We start from the raw sequence: 24,717 nt of genomic DNA, 5'->3' as shown, positions 1-24,717 counted from the left end.
ACCTACACGTAGGCTGAAGTTTTTGCAAGAAACTACAACCGGAAGTAAAGGGTAAATGATGCATCAGAGATTGGCAGACCTAAACTTGAGGCAATGCTGCCCCACCTGTGGCAAATTTATGAGTAAGGTAGTTTAACTAATTTGAAATACGGGTAGATTCTGAAGATAAAGCTAACAGTTTTGTGTAATTCATAGCATAAAACGCTGGGAACTTACCAGCACTTGGAAAATAATGGCTATGTGACCATACCAAAAGCTGTGAAATTTTGTGGAGGTGAACAAGGAGACTAAAATTAGTATTGTATGTGTTCTTATGAAGTCAGCACAATCCTCGTGTTCATATGTGAGAACTTTACAAAATAACAACTAAGGTTGATATTCCCTTCGTAAAAATATCAGACTAATGTTTTACTACCACTTTTGCAAGGCTATTATTATTTTCCACATTTACTAATGAGGAAACCAAGGCTGTGCACGGTAAAAGGATTTGTCCAAGATCTTATGGGCAAAAAGTGGCAAACATTTTTACTGAAATCAAGATATTTTGGTTCCAGGCTCCTGTTCTTTCCACCATGCACACTGCCTCCAGGCGAGGCACACTGGATGACTTTCAAAATGCTGAGGGTACCTGGAATATCTCTTCTTAATTTAATTAAAATAAAAGACACACATAGTATATGTTTTCCTTACTTGGAAATAGCTGAAGTAATTTTGGTTTTCCTCCCTCACTTGCCCTGAAGACCGTTTACACTTGGTCAGAACACACAAGAAACATTTCAAGAAAAACAAGCATTTTTAAAGAAGTTGAAGTAACTGAAAGCAGGGATAAGAATGGAAACTCCTTTTAAATATAAGTATATCATTTGCCCTTTGGTAAGCTAGATTATATATACCCATATCAATTGCATTTTACAGCTTTCAGTCTTAACAGAATTGTAAGCAATGCTGAGATTCAAAAGCAAGTTGGCACATACACGTATATGATAATGTGTAAGTCCTATTTTCATCTTTTCATTTTATTACTGCCCTGTAAAATGTTGGCCCTGGAATCCAATTTATAAAATAATGAAAAGTGCCATTCATTTTGTCTTGTGGTTTTCTTAGAGAACTGTGCAGCTCTTTACAAATCACTGTTGACTGAAAGTGCATGTTCTAAACAAGTATATACCACAGGCAGATATGGGCTAAAAAATGAAGGGAAATATAAAGCATATTACATAGAGAGTATATATTTTCAACCACTTTCACATACTTTTTATCCCCTCTTGTTAAATGAGTAAAACTCTTTTCTTGAGTCATTTCTTGGTCATGGATATTTATTAAGAACTGATTATGTGCAAGCACTATTTATAGGCACCACAGGCCCATTTATGAATGATGTAGGTAAGATCTTTGCATTCTTAAGGTTCACATAGTAGATGAGGAAAAGGTCTTGTGAATCAAAGCTCACTATACATATATTAACCACAGTTGAAGCTCTTTCAACGGACTCCTGAATTATCCACTCTTGATCCTCTCTGTAAAAATATAATGGTGGCTGCCTCTGGTGCCCAGAACATGCTAGTAGCATATTCCTCAATGTACTCACTCCCTCTGTTTCTGAAAGCTGGGCTCCTTATTAATAATTAGTGTTAATAACTAACTTAAAAATAATTAGTTATGTTTTGGGGTACTAGGTGGCTCAGTCAGGTAAGCTTCTGACTCTTGATGACACTGAGCTCAGGTCATAATCTCACCGTGTGGGGAATTAAGACTCCATGCTTGGTGCGGAGGTTGCTTTGGATTCTCTCTCTCTCTCTCTCTCTCAATCTACCCTTCCTCCTCACATGCATGCTCTCTTTCTCTCTCTCTCAAAATAAATTAAAAAAAAAACTTAAAAAGAATTAGTTGTGTTTCTTCTCCAAGCTACTATTGGTCTCATCTCTATAAATAAGTGTTAACATATATATTAATATATAATTACATATTCTAATTAAATTCTATAAAAATGAATAAGATAAAAGTTCAAAAAGAGGATGCTGCTTGTATTAAAAATTAACTGCAATGCTTTTATATGCTTGCTTCCAATTTTTTAGTCAAGTTATGTGTGGACAAAGCAATTGTGAAAGGTTGGTGGAAAGAAAATATTGAAAATGATCTACCAAATTGCCTCCCAAGTTTCTCTATTTTTTTCCCATTGTTTTACAAAACACAAACTACCAGTTGATAGTGATACATCATGTTATTTTTTTCATTTCTCTTTATTGTGGTAGAACACACATCATATAAAATTTACCAATTTAACCATTCTAAAATATGCAACTCAGTGGCATTGTGTTCACAATGTTGTGCAATCTTTACTAGTTTTAGAATTTTTCATCACCCAACAATGGAAATTTTATACCCATTAAGTTGTGACTCCCCATTACCTTCTCTCAGACCCTAACAACCACTAATCTGTTTTTTGTCACTGTGCATTTGCCTATTCTTGATATTTCATATATATAGAATCATACAATATGTGGTCTATTATGTGTTGACTTCTTTCATTTAGCATAATGTTTTCAAGATTCTTCCACGTGTAACATATATCAGTACTTCATTCTTTTTTTATAGCTGAATAATATTTTACAGTATGGATATATCACATTTGTTTATGCATTCATTTGCTGATGTACATTTGGATTATTTCCACCTTTTAGCTATTGTGAATAATGCTACTATGAACACTTGTGTACAAATTCTTTGTTTTAGTACCTGTTTCCAATTCTTTTGAGTTTTTTTCTAGGACAGGAATTACTGGGTCATACAGTAATTCTATGTTTAACATGTTGAGAAACCATTGCTCATGTTTTGGTGTCATATTTAAGGAAAAATTTTCAGTGCAAGGTCATGAACATTTGCTTCTTGGTATCATAATACTACTGGCCTCATGGAATATGTTAAATATTCCTTCTTTCTCTATTTTTTGGAAGAACTTGAGAATGATTTGTGTTAATTCTTGTCTAAATGCTTGGTAGAATTCACCAGCAAAGCCCTCTGGTTCCGGACTTTTCTTTTTTGGGAGTTTTCTTTTTATTTAAATTATTATTATTATTATTATTATTACTATTATGGCTTCAATCTCTTCACTTGTTATAAGTATTTTCATGTTCTTTTAAAAGAAATATGTGTTTCTAGGTTTATGTGTTTCTAGGAATTTGTCCATTTCATCTAAGTTACAAATTTTTGATGTACAATTGTTCATGGTATTTTTTATAATTCCTTTTATTTCTGTAAGGTTTGTAGTAATGTCCCAACCTTCATTTTTTATTAGTTAACAGCTCCTTCATTCTTTTTATCTTAGTTGATCCAGCTAAAGATTTGTCAATTTTCTTGATCTTTCAGAGAACCAAATTTTGGTTTCTTTAATATTCTCTATAATTTTTCTACTCTCTATTTTATATATCTCCTCACCAATCTTCCTTTTTTAAAAATTTCATTTTTTTTTAAATTTACATACAAATTAGTTAGCATATAGTGCAACAATGACTTCAGGAGTAGATTCCCTAATGCCCCCTACCCATTTAGCCCATCCCTACTCCCACAACCCCTCCAGTAACCCTCTGTTCATTCTCCATATTTAAGAGTCTCTTATGTTTTGTCCTCCTCCCTGTTTTTATATTATTTTTGCTTCCCTTCCCCTATGTTCATCTGTTCTGTGTCTTAAAGTCCTTATATGAGTGAAGTCATTAGATATTTGTCTTTCTCTGACTAATTTCGCTTAGCATAATACCCTCTAGTTCCATCCGTGTTGTTGCAAATGGCAAGATTTCATTTTGATTGCCGAGTAATACACCAATCTTTCTTATTTCCTTCCTGCTGCTAGTTTTAGGTATAATTTGCTCCTCTTTTTCTAGTTCCTAACAGTATAAAATTACTTTATTGATTTGAGATCTTTTATTCTTCTTTCTGCAGGCATTTACAGCTATAAATTTTACTCTGAGCAATGCTTTCCCTGCATTCCATTAAGTTTTGGTATGTTATATTGTTTTTTTGTTCCTCTCAAGGTACCTTCCTTGTGATTTCCTCTTGACCCCAATGGTTTTGTTAGAGTGTATTTTATTTCCACATATTTGTGAATTTTCCAGTTTTTCTTCTGTTATTGATTTAATTCTATGTAGTAGGAGAAGATGCTGTGTATAACTTAATCTTTTTAAAATTTATTGAATTTTGTTTGCTGGCTTAAGATATTGTCTATCCTTGAGAATGGTCCATGTACACATGAGGAGAATGTATATTCTACTGTTGTTGGGTGGAGGGTTCTGTATATGCATTGCTCAAATCCTCTTATTTTGCCATTCGTCTTCTGTCTAGTTGTTCTATCCATTGTTTAGATTAGGGTTTTGAGGCATGCAACTGTTATTATAGAATTGCCTGTTTATCCTTCCAATTCTGTCAATTTTTGATTCATATATTTTGTTTTTTTTTAATTGGATGCATATATATTTATAATTATTACATTTTCTTCATAAAGTTACTTTTTATCAATACATAATGTCCCTTTTAATCTCTTGCAACAATTTTCTCTTAAAGTCTATTTTGTCTGAAATTTATATAGATGGGTGACTCTCTATTGGTTACTATTTGCATGGAATTTTGCAAATTTCTATTTGCATGGAATTTATTTTGTGATCCTTTTTACTTTCAGCCTTTTCTTGTCTTTGGATCTAAAGTGAGTCACATGTAGACAGCATATAGATGGATCATGTTTTTTTTTGGTTTGTTTTGTTAACTGGAGATTTTAATCCATACACAATTAAAGTAATTAATACCAGGGAAGAACTTACCATTTTGTTATTTGTTTTCTGTATGCTGTATCTTTTTTTATTGTTTCTTATTTCCCCCATACTTCCTTCTCTTGTGTTTAATTGTGACTTTTTTGTACTGTCTCATTCTGATTTCCTTATTTCCTTTTTTGTTTATTATTAATTTTCTTAGTGGTTACTTTGGGAATTACAATTAGCATCTTAAACTTGTTTTTTTTTTAATTTCTTTTATTTTTCTTAAAAAAATTTTTTAACATTTATTCATTTTTGAGAGACAGAGAGAGACAGAGCATGAGCAGAGAAGGGGCAGAGAGAGGGAGACACAGAATCTGAAACAGGCTCTAGGCTCTGAGCTGTCAGCACAAAGCCTGACACGGGGCTTGAACTCACAAACTGCGAGATCCTGACCTGAGCCGAAGTCGGATGCTCAACCGACTGAGCCACCCAGGTGCCCCAACATCTTAAATTTGTTAACAATCTAGTTTGAGACTAATTTGGCTTTAATGGTATACAAAAACTCTGTTATGACACATACATTCACATCCTTCCCACTTATATTGTTATTGCCCCAGATTATATCTTTATACATTATGTATCCACTAATACAGATTTATAATTATTGTTTTATGCATAGACATTTTATAGAACATAGGAAAAGAAAGAGCTACAAATCAAAATACCATAATACTTAGTTTCATATTTACCTACATATTTACCTTTAGCAGTGTTCTTGATTTCTTTGCATTGCTTTGAATTACTGCCTAGCATCCTTTTCACTTCAGCCTGAAGGACTCTCTTTTGCATTTCTATTAAGGTTTGCCTGATAGTAATTAACTCTTTCAGTTTTTGTTTATATGGGAATATTTTAATTTCTCCTTCATTCTTGAAGGATAGTTCTGCTGGGTATAGAATTCTTGGCTGACAGTTCCTCCCCCCGCCCCGTCAGTACTTTAAGTAGGTCATCCTATTATTTTCTGTTCTCCATGGGTTCTTGCAAGAATTTATCTGTTGATCTTATTGAAGATACCTTGTACATTATAAGTTATTTCTCACTTGCTGCTTTGAAGATTCTCTTCCTCTCTGGCTTTCAACAGTTTGAGTATAATGTATCTCTATGCAGATAACTTTGAGCTTATCCTACTTGGTATCCATGGAGCTCCATAGATGTATTTTCCATCAAATGTGAGAAGTTTTTGACCATAATTTTTCTAAGTATTCTTTATGATCCTATATCTCTCATATCTCTTTTTGTGTATGTTCTAATGGTCGGTAGTGTCATACAAGCTTCTGAGACTCTATTTGCTTTTTATCCTATTTTCTTTCTGCTCCTCAAACTGAATAATTTCTTTTGACCTACCATAAACTTTGCCAATTCTTTCATTTGCCTGCTCAAATCTGCTGTTGAACCCCTTTAGTGATTTTTCATTTCAGCCATTGTAGTTTTCTTCTCCATAATCTATTACATTCCATTTCATAATTTCCCTTTGTTGATTATTCTTTGTTTACTGAGCCATTGTTTTCCCACCCCTTTAGTTATATGTGCATTTAGCATATTTAAGAGAGTTGATATAAAGTCTTTGTCTACTACATCCAATATATGGGTTTACTTAAGACCGTTTTTGTTCAATTATTTTTTTCCTGTGTATGGCCCATATTTGCTTCTTTGCATGCTTCACAATCTTTTATTGAAAAGTGAACATTTATTATGTGCAAACAAAAAAGAAAAAAAAAGAAATTTAAAAATCACACTCTAAGTCTTTTCATATTGACTCTGTGTTGTGGCATTCCCTAAATACTTCTCCAGGCCATTTACAACTTTGTCTTAGTCTACACTTCCAGCTTGCACTGATACTAAAGGTTAGATACAGTTGAAAGCTTTTGGGTTCCTCACATCTTTTCTGAGTATGTGTCCTATTCTGAGCATGTATGTAGGACTGTAGGTTCCTCTGTATAGGTGGCAATTTTTCAAACCTCGTATTCTCCCTCAAAACCTCACTACTCAGCTTTTCCTTCCAGGCTTTTGGCACATCTATTGTTTATTCCTACTATTATTTTTCACACTAGATAGCAGTGGCTTGTTCATTTGGCTTTTATTGTTTTTGAGCGCTTTATTACTGTTCAGTGTTGTAGAATTCTGAGTTAAGCAAAACAAAGGGAGACTCCTGGTTAGGCAAAACCAGATAAGCACAATTCCTTGGAACAAAACTCACTCTGTTACCTCTGGAACCAGGTGCTTACAGTAGGGATAGGCTGTCATTTTCAAGATTGCTGGTGCACCAAGGTAGGGGGTAGATCTAGGTTAGTTAAAACATCTTATCTTGTTTCAGTGACCTTTCTCCTGGTGAAGTATCCTCTCAGTTGCTCCAAACTTTTGACTATCTTCCTGCATTCCAGTAAGGATAGTTTTACAGTTTTTGACAAGTGCTTAGGTGTTTCTGGGGAGGGATAGTCCCTAGATGTCCCTACTCCAACATTATCACTGACCTCACCCTATAGGTATTTTCTACACAACAAAGTCTGGATTCCAAAGTAGACCCTTAGACAAAGGAAAAGTCCTGACCTGAAATTAAACACTGAAAAATAAATACAGATTTAAATTTACACTAAATAAAATATGCACAGTTGATATATAATTTTTAATTCCTCCCTGGATGTAGCTGTTTCTATTTCCCAAATGTGAAGCTTTATTGCATGAAGTAAGAGAATTGTTTTTTTTTCCTCTATATTATCAGTTAATCTTCATATGAGTTATATGGAATTGGCAGAAGAGATAGAATTATGGCTTCTTTAAAAAAAATAAAGAATTAAAGTCTCTAAATCTTTAAGTAATATGCCTAAGGATATATTTCAGGAAGCAAAAGAATGTAGAAGCAATAAGAACAAAAAAATCTGAGACCATGTTATACTTCAGGCTTTTTGGGTACATTAACTCATTTAATTCTCACAAGAACTTGAAAGTTAAGTTGTATCAGGTACAGGGGAGATGATCAAGACTGGGGATGGAGGGTTGCAGAAAAGGGATTTGAATCCAGACTTGCCAGACTCGAAAGTTCAAATTCTATCTATGTGTCATGCTTCAGCTCAAGGAGAGGAGTGTAGGAATGGTGGCTGGGGGAGAGGAGTGAACAAGAAGTGAGGGGCACCTGGGTGGCTCCACCAGTTAAGTGTCTGACTCTTGATTTTGGCTCAGGTCATAGTCCCATCATTTGTGAGTCTGAGCCCCACATCAGCCTCTGCATTGATGTGTGGAGCTTGCTTAGGATTCTCTCTCTCCCCCTCTCTATCCACCCTCCCCCCACCTCCCATGCTCTCTCTCTCTCAAAATAAATAAATAAACTTAAAAAAAAAACAAGACATGAAAGTATCAGATCAAGATATGGCATTTGTGAGCTACATGAATTTTAACATGTCACTTTTTCCCTGGGTCCTCTCCAACTAATTAATGTAAGAGGTTCAATCTATATGAGTTCTTAAGAACATTTAAATGGGATAACACTGATTCACATGGTCTTTTTTCCTAATAAACATGCAGCATCCACTAAAACCACTGTTTGCCATTGTTTACTAAGACTACACACCCATGTCTACCTATGACGTAACTGTATGTGTTCTACAAAAGACATGTCCAGGAATGTCTGCATCATTACATTTTTTTTATTCCGTTTAAAAAATTTTTTATAATATCTCCACCCAAAAACGTGAATGAACCTCACAAACAGTATGACAAAGTGAGACACAAATCAAGTGTATATGACATACTACATGATTTCATTTATATGAAGTTCAAGAAAAGGAAAAATTAATCCATGGTGAAAGAAATCAGAATAATGGTTATCTTTATCTTAGTGGTGCTGCAGATGGGTATCCACTAGGAATGGGCCCTAAGAAAGCTTGTAGGGTGCTGGAAATGTTCTATGTATTGATCTCATTGGTGGTTCTCAGGTGCATCCATATTTAAGAACTCACTAAGGTGTATTCTTAAGCTTTGTGTATGTTACATCTCAATTTAAAAATTTTTGCAGCACCTGGGAGGCTCAGTTGACTGAGTGTCTGACTTCAGCTCAGGTTATAATCTTATGGTTCATGAGTTTGAACCCTGCATTGAGCTTGCTGCTATCAGCATGGAGCCTGCTTGGGATCCTCTGTCCCCTCTCTCTCTGCCTCTCCCCAGCTCACACTCTCTCTCCATCTCTCAGAAATGAATAAATGTTAAAAATTTTTTTTTGAAAAAACAATAATTTCTTCCATAAGTTATGATAGGAAAAATCTAATATCTTTTACTATCTCTTCCTATAATCTGAACATTTTATCTAAAATTTTTAATATTTTTAAATATTATTCTTGTTTGGATATTTACTACTAGACAAAATGGTGGAACTTCAAAGAGATAACATTTGTGACTTCTTGAACTGGCAATTGATTCATTTCTACCTCTTTTGCTATAGTAGAATAATTCAATTCACAATCACAGTAATTTATGTTAGTTTACATAAAATAATGCTGTTGTGGGGCGCCTGGGTGGCTCAGTTGGTTAAGCATCCAACTTTGGCTCAGGTCATGATCTCATAGTCCATGAGTTCGAGCCCCGTGTCAGGCTCTGTGCTGATAGCTCGGAACCTAAAGCCTGCTTCAGATTCTGTGTCTCCCTCTCTCTGACCTTCACCTGTTCATGCTCTGACTCTGTCTGTCTCAAAAATAAATAAACATTAAAAAAAAAATAATGCTGTTGCTCACTACATATGCAGGAAAAAAGCTTGATTAAAATAACACACAATTAGACTCATAGCTATGCATTTAATATTTTTAAGTTCAGAAGACCAATCAGTAGTTTGTGAAACCACTAATTAGTGGAATTTTCTTATCTGAAGACTTCAGTTGATTTTTCTTTATTAAGGAACGCATATCATTCTTATGGCAACTAAGTATTTTTCCTGTCTGTAAATGGATTCCATTTCTATTATTAAAAAGACATGACATGAAAAGAAACTCACAATTATTTTTCCGGTCTATAGTCCTGTATAGTGTATTCTGCATTAAGTCATGTTTAACCAATACTGGAAGCTTCTGTGTCAGTATGTCAGTCAGTATTTGGCATACATGCTGTAGCAAGAACCCAAGACGTCAGAAAATAAGTGAATGTAAAGCTCACTAATGTTCTGGATGATTTCACCAAGTATTGGCTACAGAGACAGTGGAAAATAAAGTATCTTCTTTCTGCCTCACTTCTATTTCCCCATGGCAGCATGTTTCCATAAATGAGTAACAGATACGCTAAAATGAAGTTCTGTCATCTAATAAGACCGGGGAACTCTGGGTTGAACAAAATATAAAAGACTTACCAGTGTCTTTAATCAGTTAATGTACACTGCAAATCTCAAGGAGATTTACAGCATTTTCTAAATTTATTTGATCATGAAAACATTTTATGGAATAAAATTCTTAGAAAAAGTTTATTTTAAAGGACTCATTCTTCATTTATATTGAAATGGTTTTTTACTGCCTGCCTTCACTTGTTCTACCTTCACAAAGTTTATGTCCATCACACATCAACATTGTATGCTAATTAATAAAGATAGATGTAAACTAAATTTAAAGTTTAAAGAGAATTGTGGTTTGTAAGCAGTTTTAATGGGGGAATTTTTTTTCCAAAAAAAAATCATAACTGAAGTCCAAAAATAAAAAGATAAAGTGGAGCTGCATTTTTGACATGGGGATTGAATCCACTATTCAACCTGCCACTCCTCCCATACCCCACTATTCACCATTCTGGGACTCTTAACGTGGAAACCTAAATTTCCAAATACTAACCCAAGAAAACAATGCCTTAATCCAACCTGTTCAGTTTCAGTGTAAGGAGCTGATGTGTTGAGAGTGACCTGCAACCTGAAGGATACAGAGGAGAGTGATGGCAGCAAGGGGAGGAGAATCTAAGGGCCCTACTTTCAACTTCATTGCTCATTTCATCATATCTTCCTAGTACATCACTTTATATAAAGAGCCATGGTGTGTTAAACAAAATACAAGTATATTCTTCTTTGGAAAAGAGTGAATTATTTCAGTATGTGATGTCACATTCTTAAAGCAATTCCATAGAAGTCGTTTTTCTTTTTTTTTTTTTTTTTTTATTTATTTTTGAGACAGAGAGAGACAGAGCATGAACGGGGGAGGGGCAGAGAGAGAGGGAGACACAGAATCGGAAACAGGCTCCAGGCTCTGAGCCATCAGCCCAGAGCCCGACGCGGGGCTCGAACTCACGGACCGCGAGATCGTGACCTGGCTGAAGTCGGACGCTTAACCGACTGAGCCACCCAGGCGCCCCGAAGTCGTTTTTCTTAAGATGACTTTGTGGTGAGCAATTCAGAACTGCTTCAGTCCTTGTGATTACTAGAAGTTATTTTCTATTTTTTTAAATGTTTTATTTATTTTTGAGACAGAGAGAGCATGAGCAGGGAGGCGCAGAGAGAGAGGGAGACACAGAATCGGAAGCAGGCTCCAGGCTCTGAGCTGTCAGCACAGAGACCGACCCGGGGCCCCAACTTGAGAATCGTGAGATCATGACCTGAGCCAAAGTCGGATGCTCAACCGACTGAGCCACGCAGGCGACCCTATTTTCTATTTCTTAACGTCTATGTATTTCAGGGAAAGGCTACATTTAAACACAAAGTAAAGATAACCTTCTAGTCAATTTGATGGTTTCAATATTACCAATTAGAATATTTTAAAGCCATATTAAAATATCTAAAGTAATGGCTGTAAGTTCTCATAGCTATTTTTTCTCTACCTAAAAGGGACTGCAAATTATTTTTTGTGTAATCACTATGGCATTTAATAAGACATGTAGTTGAATACATTTTTCTTCTCATCCTGGTGTGGGGTCCTTTTCTATATCCCTTCTAAAGTCCCAGCCTGTGCAATGCTAAAATAATAGAACTGAATCTGTTTACTACAATGGAGAAAAGCAAGGATGACTTAGTTAGCATAATTATACATTGTAATTATGCCATGATAGCTAGTCAATATTAACAAGGAAGACATATGCTTGTTTTGTAAATATTTCACTCTCATGCAGAAGGATCTGAAATATTACCAGTTCCATCCAAGTCCCATTCTCCTCATGGACCTCCAGTTCCAAATGGAAATTATTGACCCTGAGACTCAAGACCCCAGGGAGAGGAGAAGGGTTAAAACCCTGAAGGCTCTGGGGGACGAGGACAAGGGAAAAAGACAAGAGAGAATATGTAGATAATGGGAAACTATATGGGGAAAATAAATAATTGCTGTATACCATTACTCAGAACTGTCTTAATAGACTAGTAATAGACTGAACAATGGTTGATTACCTATTCTATACTATCATATTCAGTTATGCTTCTTTCTCTCAGCCTTCACGATAACCACATCCAAGTGAAAGTGGTGTTTCTACTTCTAAGTGTGTTAATGTTGAATGAAATGTTAGAGAACAAATATCTCTCAGTTGAAATGTTAGGCAGCTAATGCATCCAAAATAGTTTAAACCACCTATTCATAAAAATACTAAAATTCTAACAGTATCTTGCTGTATTTGGCTGAAAGTTTTCAGTTTGGTGGAAGTAGATATTGCTGCCTGTAAGAACTATCTCATTATTTTGATACTATATTTGCTCTTTCCCTCTGACAATTTGACTTTTTATAACCTTGTTCTTTTGCGGTATTTTTCTTGTTAGTTGAATTGTGCACTTTATTCCTCACCAGAAACAAACTTTCTATCACTTTGGATGTCATTTAGCTACCATCTCTCAGTATGTTAAATAACTAATGGTCTTGTGTTTTCTAAGCACTCAACTTCTACTGAGATAACTGCATAATACTTGTTTCTCAGCAATGGTATTATACAAGTTTATGGTGTCTAAGGCAAATTATCTTTAAAGGAATAAACACAATAACATGATTCATATACTCTTTGGAACAATGAAACATATTCCCACATAGTTAGTTAACAAAATCCCAATGCATATGGACTGGACTAAGAGGTAGCCTAGAAAGAATGAACATTTATACATTTATTTTTTAAGTAGTAGGGAATTATTAAAGGTTGGAGAAGAGGGGGGATGATCAGAGCTGTGCTTTAGGAAGATGACTCTGCCTGCTGATGTCATACATAAATAAAATCCTATCAACCCTCTGATTTGAACCCTCCAGTGGCCTCCCCTCTCCTACCACTCTCTTTCACATAAACTTCAGCCATACTGGAATCCATGCCAAACCATCAACACAGCTGTCACACTTCCAGCTTCACAGCTTTTACTCTGGCCATTCCCTCAGCCTCGAATTCTCTTCCTTCATATAGCCACATGGCACACTCCATCTATTCATAACTTTTGGCCCCATCACTTCCTCAATGAGCTAATTTGACCACTTTATTAACACTATAACACTGTTCTCCACAGGATACTTATCTTGGAATCACTACTGTAGAAAGCCCCACATATCACAAACACACAGAAAATAAATTTATTGAGATGCCCATGGGTTCTCTGTCACTCAGGATCCAGCACCGGTACTAATATACTATGACCCACAACCCTAAATGTCTCGTCTTATGACTAGCACCATTCAGACAAGTACCTGTGTCTGAATGAGCTGGAAGTTTGTGGGTTGAGTCACTGAAAACCTCAGATGCCGACACTGCTTCAGGGCAGAAGATGAGCAGAGCGCACAAGTAAGAGAAAAGACAAATTCATTAACTGGTCAAATCCTTTCTTTTCAACTGCATGAATGTGGTTTCTTGCATGAAGAAGTGTATCTTTCTAGTAGTGGCAAATATCCATTTCTTGCTTTATTTTCTAATCTGTTGCTTCAGAGATACTCACAAATTGGCATAATTTTACAAATGGCAATTAAGAAACAATCTGCGATATCAAATAATTCATGTTACTCTAAAATTTTATATATGCATTTGTACATGTATTTTTATATATTTATGTATACATTAAACCTTGAAAACATATGTGAAGTGTAATACTGATTATGTATGGATGGAGATAGTGCTTTAAGTACTTATGGAAGTCAAATATAGAAAGTTATATGATGAAATCAAAATATCTCATAACACTTCTGCTTACCAACCATTTATCACATATGACCCTGATTATTGTGTTTTAAAGTGATATCTTAAAGTGATATCTAGAATTTTTTGTTCATTTCAAATTTGAGTATGGCTTTAAGTATGGCTTTTGACAAATCTAGTTGCTTCTGTCTCAACAAGGCAGATTCTCCAAACTAAAGCTCATTAAACAAAATTATCTAAAATTTAGTAATGGATGCCTAATTAGGCATTACTATTAGTAGAACATAAATTATATAGAAATCTTGATTTTGACCAGCACAATTAGTGATTTTGCTAAAATGAAGGCAATAAAAATAAATGTTATGAACAAATGTATGATAAATTATGATTATGTTTGTCTTTTTGAAGTTACTCATTAGAATATTAGTACATCAACAAAACATTCAGACATGTGCAATAAAAATTAAATTCAGTAGTTTGAAGTATTTTGATTAGTTTTAATCAGGTAAAAATCATCGCTTAATGCATTTTGTATTATGAGGATATTTTCTCAAGGGGAGAAAGTAGAATATAATTTATAAAATATTTTGTTGGCTGTTTATGAATTTAAGTGTTTAGGTAAAAGATATATGAGCTTCCATTCGTCCCCTTGCACTGGTCTTGCAGAAGAGAGAGACTGGTACAGGTACTTCCTAAAGAATTTCATTTCTTTCCTAAGAATCTTGAGGGATATGGCTGTATATGAGGTCTTGAGAAAGAGTCATATAAGAGCAAATCCACAGAGACAGTCCGTCCAGTTACTGTGTTTCCTTTGGAAGAAAGACAAAGTCACAAGACTCCACTAGGACCTGAGCTTTAAAATAAGTAAATATCACCACAGATAAGCAAATAAAGAAAAAACACTTACTGTAGACAAGGGGACTAATATTTGCTGACTGTACCAAACCCAATTCTGCTCTGAATTATTATGTGATAGGAAAAATTCTAGGTGCAACATATGTTATCCAATAAACATCAAGGAAACACTGTGACAGAGCGGTGATTATTCCCATTTTAAAAAAGGGAGAACTGAGGCTTAAAGATGGCAAGTTATCCTCCAGGAGAAATGCCTGGTTGTCTCACATGAGCCTCGTTAATTCTTAGTTCCTTTTCTTTCTTTTCTTTCTGTTCCATGGGTCTTGGGGAATTCATCCCCTTCTCTTCTCTCTGTAGATATCTCAATCCCAAAAGATATGTTTCTTCCAAGTCTGACTGTGTTGAAATGGTAAGATGTAACATTTCTGATTCCCTTCTTTCTTTTTGTTCCCCACTTCCTTTTCAGATTTTAAGGGCTTACATGTGAATAATAATGGAGAAGGTAAAAAAGTAATAACTAAATGAACAAATTGGGACAGTCCACAAAATTTATGAAGACTTTTGCTGTCTTATTGTCATAGTGCCTGGTTTATAGTCTTTGATTTCCTATAAAGCACAAAATGTTAAGCTTCTATTCTTTTTTTTTTTTCCTAATGAGTTTCAACATTCTTGCCCTTCTTGACACTGTTCCTTTAACCTTCAATCATTGCCTTTAGGAAAGACCACTAAGTAATCTTTTCCTTGTTGGTGGACCTTCTACCTACTATGAAAATTCCATCAGAGAAAAATATGTGTGAATCAATACTGCGATATAATCAGTGTTTCTGTTGTCTCTAGTGCACTGAGCCTCCATCTTGTCTAGGAATGAGCCTTCTGGGCATTTCCTCACAGTCACATAATGAATGGGTGGCAGTGCAGAGGTAAAAGCTGAATCTGTCAAACCCCAAGGCCAGTGTCTTTCTTTTACAGCCCAGGCTCTTTTGTGTTGATCCTCTCGAACCCCTCGTGCAGCATGACCCAAGTGACTGACTTTACTGCTGACAAAGTTGTCTGTGTCTACTTGGTTCTCAGGCCTACAGCAAGACACACTGGAGCACTGAGGAGGTCTCACAGAGGTCCCCCAAGCATTCAGGTATATTGAATGACAGTCACCTATGAATGCTTTCAGGTTCGCATGTAGGAAGCCACCTCCTAAGCATACAGAAATCACGAGGGACAGATGGAAAGAGAGCAATGGGGGAGCTAACGTATCTTTTTGAGTATTTTAGATTTCTGACATGTAACCAAGTGCTACTCCATGGTGAAAATGAAGGCTAGGGAGCTTTATCTGTGCTGATACCACAGGGACAATTACTGCTGAGTGTGTAGGCAGGAGCCAGCCCATTAAGTGATGATCCTGTCCTCCTGCCTTCTGCTTGGGGCTCAGCCATGGAATTTATAAATATTCAAGTAGTATTTCCTGAGAAGCTGTTTTAATTCTTGAGGTTTCTTTGAATGTATGATTTGAGCATTAACTTGAAAATCTGATGTTTCAAATTTATTTTTAAAAACTTGAAAAATACTTTGAAGTGTTCATTTTTTTCTTCCTTTTAGAGATTAGGTCATAAGGTATTTGTGTGAGTAGTCTTTTTCAGTAATAAAGCCAGACTCTAATATGGTAAAAATAACAAAACACAGACCCAGAGAGGCCTGAGTTCCAATTCTGGCTCTTTTTTTATTATGTGATTTTTGTATAATTTATACTCTAAAGATTCTGTTTCTTTAGCTATAAAATAAAAATATGAATAGAATTTCTAAAAATTCTGTAAAAATAACATGCCAAAGTGCCTAATACAGTGTGTCTAGTAAACAGAATCCAGTAAATATTAGTCAAATCTGATTTTTACTCTATTCTGGAGATAAATCAAAATAAAATATTTATAAATAACCTATAATCAGTTAGGCACTAGAGTTCCAAAGATGAAAAAAAGATCCTGTTTAATATCTTGAAGCTCATCACAGTTTACAATTGAGGGAAAGCCTGCAAATCATGAATTACAAAACAGTTTAATGTGTGTTTAGGTGACATTAAGAATGACTTCATCCCAGGTCTATAACAGTCAGAGTATCAGCTCCCTTCTGCTTGAAGTCTTTGATAGAAATATGCATCACAAACAAAGTTAGTTAGAGAAATATATTTTACTAAATGTAAGACACTAAGGAGTTTAATTGAACCTCATGGAACATTACTTGTCTGAAAAGAGAAGCCTAGACTGCCTCTTTTCATTGTGCAAAGGCCATCCCTAATCTCATACTTAAATCTTGGATCCCCGCCCCCCCTCCCTTTTTAAGAAAGCACAATCCTATATACACTAACTAATGGGAAATAAGAAAGGTTTTTCCACATGCTTGAAGCAGTTTTGGCTGAGATCACAAACTTGAAGGTCAGGAAGGCAAGAGTTTTGAGTGGATGGGCAGACAAGCCAGAGGGGGCAGCATAGATTGAGGTTTGGAGATGGAAGACAGAAAACCCTGGTCTCACCTAGGGAAATGCAAATAGTTCAACCTTGCTAGAACACAAAGTTCAGGTAAGGAACATCAAGACATAAAATTGAAGGTGTAGGTAGGGGACAGTTCATGGAAGTTTTGTGTGCCTTGTCAAAGAATTTAGGATTTGTCTAGTAGGCAATAAGGACTTATTGAAGGATGTTAAGCAAGTAAGTGATATAAACAGATATGTTATTTACAAAGACAAACTTGGCAAGAGTGAGAGGGACTAGAGGGAGCTGAAATGAAGACAAGGAAAATGGTTATTGCAGTAGTCCACGTTGAAAATCTTGAGGATCTGACTGATAGTTAACATTCTTAAGATGACAAAGCTAGCAATTTGCAGATCTAGGTTTATCTAGTTCTTACATACTTTATGGTCAAAGATCTGTTAACATGAAGTTTTCAAGGATGAATCAACATCATTGAAAATCCAACTGTGGTGGACTTGACCAAGAAGGAGCAGGGTGGAGAAGGCAAATTAGTAATTGAGCATCTCATGCAAACATGAACGGCACCTTTGACTTCTTCCTCTACTTCCCTGTACCACAACCAAGTCAGTTGCTCTTTCCTATTACGTTCACCTGAGTAATGAATGAATGAAGAATGAAGCCATATCTTCAGAGAGAGGATGATTGTTTCTCTGAAGAATGATCCTTTATCAGACCCAGAAGAGACCTAGGCAGCAAGTGACCTTCCCAGGGATCTAAGATTGTGTTGACTCCTCTCTCAGCCAACTTAAGCTAAGTTATGCTTGATGATAAACAATCTCAAAGTCCTTACAAAATAAAAGTTTCTTTCCTCACGCATGTCTTTTTTCAGTCAATTTCAGCTCTGGTCCACATCTTTTTCATGCTGGGATCCAGGCTGTAAATTCTACCTGTACATTATGGTCTTGAAATAGAGAGAAAATAGAGATGATTCTTCAAACTTCTTCTGTGAAATAGCTCAAACAAATTCTATTAAATTTCATTGGCCAAAGCTGGTCACGTGAACAAAGACAGACATCAAAGGGCAGGAAGTATGATCCTCTTGCAGGAATGCACAATAGACAGAGGCCCAAAATGGAGTGGCAATAAATATTTTCCAATATTCGTATACTGGAATTATTGAAATCAAGCCCTCGTTGGGTATTTCTGGATATTTTAAAGTGGGTCTGGTTTAATAGGAATCTATTTTAATGAGGGACTGAAATAAATCATTGTAAGAGAAGAGACTTCCATGGAGTAGCTCAGTTCAGTTACAGATTACCTGGAACTAAGTAGCATAATTGTTCAAGCATAGACACTCTTAATTCAGATGGCTGGTTGTAAATCATATCTCTATCACTTCTATATTATATGGCCATTGGAAAATTCCTCAAATTATACACTTTTCATCTGTAAAATTGGATTTTTTTAAAGGAAGGAACCTCTTTGCATAAAACTTGAAAGACATACAGAGTTAGGGTCTGCAAAACAGTCTCTTAGTGGTATCAGAACAAGCATATGTAACAGAGTAGTGTCCCAAGCTCAGTGGTGGCAGAGGGTGGTGGTATGGCATTATGGCACAGTGCAGATCCAAAAAAAAGCCATGCATGCTGCCTCCTCCTGACTCATGGCAGTGTCTCCCCTCTGCTCCATCAACACTTTCTAGGTTTTAGCAGAGCTGCCCACCCTGGCAGAGCAGCATTGTGGTCACTCTGGACATCACATTAGTGGAGCAATTTGGTAGCAATGGCATAGCTGACATAGATGGGACTTGTTGTTGAGCCTATAAAATATATCGTAGGTACAGCAGAAATAAATAGTGGTGAGCAGGCACAGAACTGGTAAAGAGATCACTAACGGAAACTTCAGTGAGAAAATCTTTCATGGGAATGAAAATTAAAAATCCTTGATGTTACTGGGGCACCTGGGTGGCTCAGTCAGTTGAGCATCCAACTCTTGGTCTCAGCTCAGGTCATGATCAGCCCTTTTCGAGCTCTGAGCTGACAATGCAAAGCCTGCTTGGGATTCTCTCTCCTCTCTTTCTGTTCCTCCTCCCCACCTCCTTCCCGTCCTGTACATGCACTCTCTCTCTCTCAAAATAAATAAATAAATGTTAAAAAAAAATCCTTGCTGTTACTGAAACATTATACTCTACCAAAGGGAAACATGGTTTAAACTCATTTATCTTCTGTTTGAGAAAAATGGTGAATGCCATCTTTATAAGAAAGGCACAATTGAGCTGATAATTAGTTGAAAGCAGAGGGAGCCCTGAAACTAGGAATGACCTGATCCCCACAATCAGTAAAGCAACCATCAATCATCTCCCATGAAGGCATTCAAAGAACAGATTGTTTTAAAATTGCATTCTTCACTCATAAACTGTCAGCTTCCCAGGTGTCTGACCTGGCTCTCCAGACCAGGTACCTTGGGTCAGGCCACTTTGAAAACAGGTAAGACAGGTTTTGAGAGCCTTGCCTTCAGAGTCCTAATCGTCCATCTGGCCTATTAGCCCTTGTAAGAACCTCAATTCTGAATTTGGAGGTCATACCTCTTGATGATATTCCCTCTGAACCCACCCTGACATTGAAATCATCCTGGTTTAATTCTCCTCCCTTCCTAACTGTTACTGGACATTTTCTGATAGATATCTACTCCGATTTCCTTCCCACTACTAACTGGCCAGCAGTTTCTTGGACACTATAACAGAAATATTACTTGGAAAACCCTCAGCTCCCATCTCCTGAATTTTGTCTGCTAAAGCATCTAGGCCAGCTTATTCTAGGATTATCCTTTTTTTTTAAGGTTATTTATTTATTTTGAGAGTGAAAGCAAGCAGGGTAGGGGCAGAGAGAAGAAAGACAGAATCCCAAGCTGGCTCCATGCTGGCAGTGCAGAGCCTGATGCAGGACTTGAATCCACAATGGTGAGATCATGACCGAAGCCAAGATCAAGAGTCAGACACTTACGTCGGGCTCTGTGCTGACAGCTCAGACAGGAGTCCACTTCAGATTCTGTGTCTCCCTCTCTGCCCCTCTCCTGCTCACACTCTGTCTCTCTCTCTCTCTCTCTCTCTCTCTCAAAAATAAATAAATAATTTTTTTTTTTTAAAGAGTCGACACTTAACCAACAGAGCCACCCAGGTGCCCCTAGAGTTAACCTTTTTATATCGTGGCAGCCCCTGGAATGTGCCTGTAGGGACTGTAGAAGATCCTGTTGGTTACCTGTTAGAATTTCCAGCACTATCCTGTACCACTTTTAGGATTCTAAATACACACACACACACACACACACACACACACAGTAACACTTCTAAAGAGATGGATTTTCAGCAGAAACACAAGGATATTTAGGGTGATACAGTCAACATGAAAGGCAATTTTACTGTTAACACTTCTCAGGTGCCAATCTGTGATGGTCCTCTGTCCACATGAATACATAGAATGTATAGAGGTTAACAATTACAATGATTCTATTTACTGGAATGGTCTCAACTAATTGTGTATTTAAAGTCTATGTCATAGAAAGGCCTCAGGCTCTAGTAAATGCATAAACACTAAGAGACTATTATGTGTAAGATAGTCATTAGTATTTTATAAGCTAGTAAACAGACCACATGAAGCTTCATTTCATGACCAGCTTTCAAATTTCAATATATATATATTGGTAGAGAGATCACTACTGGAAACTTCAGTGAAATATATATATAAAATGTCTAAAAATAGAAATATATATTTTTAAAAATATATTTAAAATATATTTATATATTTTATTATATAATATATATTTTTATATAATATATTATAAAATATATTATATAACATATATTGCATATTAATATTTGCAATATATATTACAATATATTATATATAATTTATAATAATAATAATTTATATATAATATAAGTGTGTGTGTGTGTATGTGTATTTAGAATCCTAAAAGTGGTACAGGATAGCGTTGGAAATTTTAATAGATAAACAACATAATCTTCTACAGTCCCTACAGGCACATTCCAGGGACTGTCACTACACAAAAGGGTTAAACCTAGGGACACCTGGGTGGTTCTGTCAGTTAAGTGTCTTTACAATATGGATTGTATAATTAGATTTGCACTAATTTAAAATTGTTTAAATTTAAAGTGAAGCTTGCTTTGATTAAAATATGTAAACTATTTTTAAAAACTTCAGTGGACATTAATTCCTTTTGCAATTCCACTGAAGCTTAATTTATTTGGTCACCATCCTAAGACAATAAATCCCTAAACCTAAGTGACCATTTTTGTTCCATTAAGTTCTTTATAAACAGGAAGTTGCTCTGGGCTTAAGTTAGTGAAATAAGTCACTTAGAGAAAATATCCAAAGAAGTAAAAAACTAATGAAAGGGCAACATAATCATAATTGAGGTTTGTTATAGGTCTAATGCTTACAGTTAGAAAGATATGAACTTTCATTTGGAATTAAACATTAAATATAGCATAGGACTGGTGACATGTGCCATTTATCTAAGCCTTGGAAATGATCTTTCTCTTGAAAAAGTACAGCCAAATTACTATTTCCATGTTTGTCTTTGTTCATTTTGCCACAGGAAAGTAAAAGTTAACAGGAGTCCTTATTGAGGAACTCTATCATCTAGCAACTTAATCTCCATCAATGCAACAGTGCTTTTAGCATCAAGTGAAATCAAGTGGGGCCATGATTGTTAATGTGGAAAACATCCTATTTGATAATCTCAAGAAAATACATTTAGACCACTCTAATTTATAGCTATTTTATAACTGAATTAGATCTGATGAAGCAAATGAGAAAAGTATCCTATAGACAAAACTTAAAAACATATTATGGTTAATGACAGTTAAAACATAGTCATTTATTTAGAAAATATAAGTGCCTACCACATGTGCTATGGTATATTAAGGGATAAAAGTAATCATAAGCTAGTTAAAGAGATAGGAAATTCCTCTCCAAAATACTTGTCTATGATTAAAAGCATTTTCCTTTGGCCACGATCAATAGATTAAGTCTTTCTTATGTGTTAATGACACCATGGTTTTCTTATTAATCAGAAATAGTTCCAATGTATAAATGTATAACTACTAACAGAAGAAATGAATAAGAGTCAGAAATGAAAAAGGAAGGAAGGAATGAAAAAGCTAACATCTTACCTATGGACCCTCTACAGGATATTTTCTCAGGCTCGTTTTTGCTTCCTTCATACAAATATTTTCAAATTACATCTCCATACATGTATTAATTTCCCAGAACTGATCTTGTTTACAAATATCTAGAAGTTGTTTATTTCTAAATATCACGGAAAAATGAACTTTCAATAACTAATCCTGTGAAATTTGCTTCTGTATTTTTTAAAATGTTGATGAGATTGCTCTTTAAACCACTCCACGTGCCTTGCATAAAGTCACACATTTGAGATTTTAGTGCTTAGAAAATGTTCCTTCAAAACTATGAAGCTCAACTGTGGTGATAATCTCTTTCACTGTTTCTCTTTCTGCCTTAAATTCAAGCAAGTTGCGTCAATGTGAAGCAGCATCACAGAAACTACCTTTCCCTTGGGCTTAGCATGTTTTCTTCTTGTCCCCATTCTAACCTGTCCCCTCCGTTTCTTTTTTTACTAACTTGAGATATGACTTGCTTTGGATATTTCCCTCCAAAATCTTTTTATGAAGTAAAATAATACACATAAATTAAAGAAGAACAGATTTTTTAAATGGATAATAAACTAGAGCTCAGCAACAGTGCACAGTGGTCATATTCAAATTTAATTTAATGGTAGAAAAAAGGGAAGAGGAGAAGAAAGAAAAAATGAAACAGCAAAATGATTTTCCAAGAGACCAAAAGACCCATGAAAACTATAATTTATAGCAGTTGATGAAATGCCCTTTTAGGTCATACTTTGGGTGGGGGGCATCTGCTAATATTCAGACCAGCCAAATTCTTTGAAATGTCACTTACTATGAGGACTTTTTTAAAACATCTCATGAGACATGGGATATGAAAATGATTTTATGTCATTCTTTCTCATGTATTATTCAAAATCAAAATCATATTGGAAGAAGATGAAATCTCCAAGTTATCTTGTTAGAAATTCAGACTAAAGCATTTCACAAAGCAAATCCTAACAGCAGAAATTAGCATCAAAAAGAACCAAGTGTCAAATAAATTTCTCTTTTTCAATAAGGCTTACATGCGCCAAGCCAAATCTCCCCCCTCCCCCGCTCAAAGCCTCCATGACTCCCCATTACAGATTTTAAAAAAACACTAAATTCCTTTGCTTGATAATTAACAAGGTCTATAATCTGACCTAGTTTCCATTCTAGTCTTTTCTGCTTTCCCATCACTTCTTCCAACTCTTTCCATGGACTCTTACACTGCAGAAATACCACACGATGCTCATTTCTCCGGCGACACTGCAGGCAGCTTTATATTGATGCTTTCTCTAATGCCTTTTGTGCTTCAGGGAATACTCTTCCATTCTCCCTCCACCTTTGACTAACTGTGGCCACTCTTTAGATCATAGGGCATCTGAACCCCCTGGGAATCTTGGCAAGGTGCTCAGCCATCCTCTCACTGGAAAGATGCCAGATAGTTGCTCTTCTTTTCCTTTGTAGCATGAATATGGACACTCGTGATAGTCCCTGCTTTTTTAATCTGTGAATATCGATGCAAAAAAGAAGAACCAGGAGGAATTTCCTCTGGTGGCAGAGGTTGTTATAGCAAGAAAGTGTTCCCAAGGTTGCTGTGACAGTAGTATACTGTGGCATGAACAGGAGCTCATTCTCAAAGCATGATTGGGAGGTCTTACATCTGGCTGTATTGCACTGTAGCATGATTCTCTAGCATTCCTAGAGATCACTGTGCTTCTCAATATCCTTCTAGCAAGTTACTCTTTTGCTCAAATTCATTGAGTAAGTTTCTGAAAGTAGAGGTCCTGGTATATACAAAGTCCATCAAAATCCTTTCCAAAATTACTTGGGGCCCACATCAAATTTCATCATCTCTGTGAAATCTTTGCTTTGTATTTTTATGTGGAAAGAATGTCTCTATTCTATAAAAGTCTTATAATAGTTAATGTGTATATTTCTTACAAAACTCATTACCTTCTGCCCAATATGTATTTGTTTAGAAGTTTTATCTTGAGAAATACAGTGTAGACTTCTTGAAGGCAGAAACTAGGCCACATTCATCGTATTACACTGATTCACAAAATCTGACATGGTAACTTTCAGATGGCAAAGCTTGTGACTAATTGAAGTGATTGAAAGAATAACACAAGGTAAAAGTATTTATAAAACAGTTTTGAGTCAATTTATTAAGAGAAGGTTATCCACTTAAGTCATATGTTTCACACATAGTAAACCCAAATAATACTATTTTTGTTAAGGTGTTACATATATATGCATTATATACATATACATATATGTACATGCATGTATATGTATGTACATATATGCATGTATGTATGCATATGTGTGTATATGTGTATATATTAATATGAGATTACTTCCATACTTGACCTACACAGA

The sequence above is a fragment of the Lynx rufus genome, unplaced genomic scaffold, assembly GCF_022079265.1.
Source record: "Lynx rufus isolate CCGP_SWC_20201006 ecotype Redwood Valley unplaced genomic scaffold, mLynRuf1.p SCAF_6, whole genome shotgun sequence".
Lineage (NCBI taxonomy): Eukaryota > Metazoa > Chordata > Mammalia > Carnivora > Felidae > Lynx > Lynx rufus.
Note: the sequence above shows the minus strand (reverse complement) of the source record.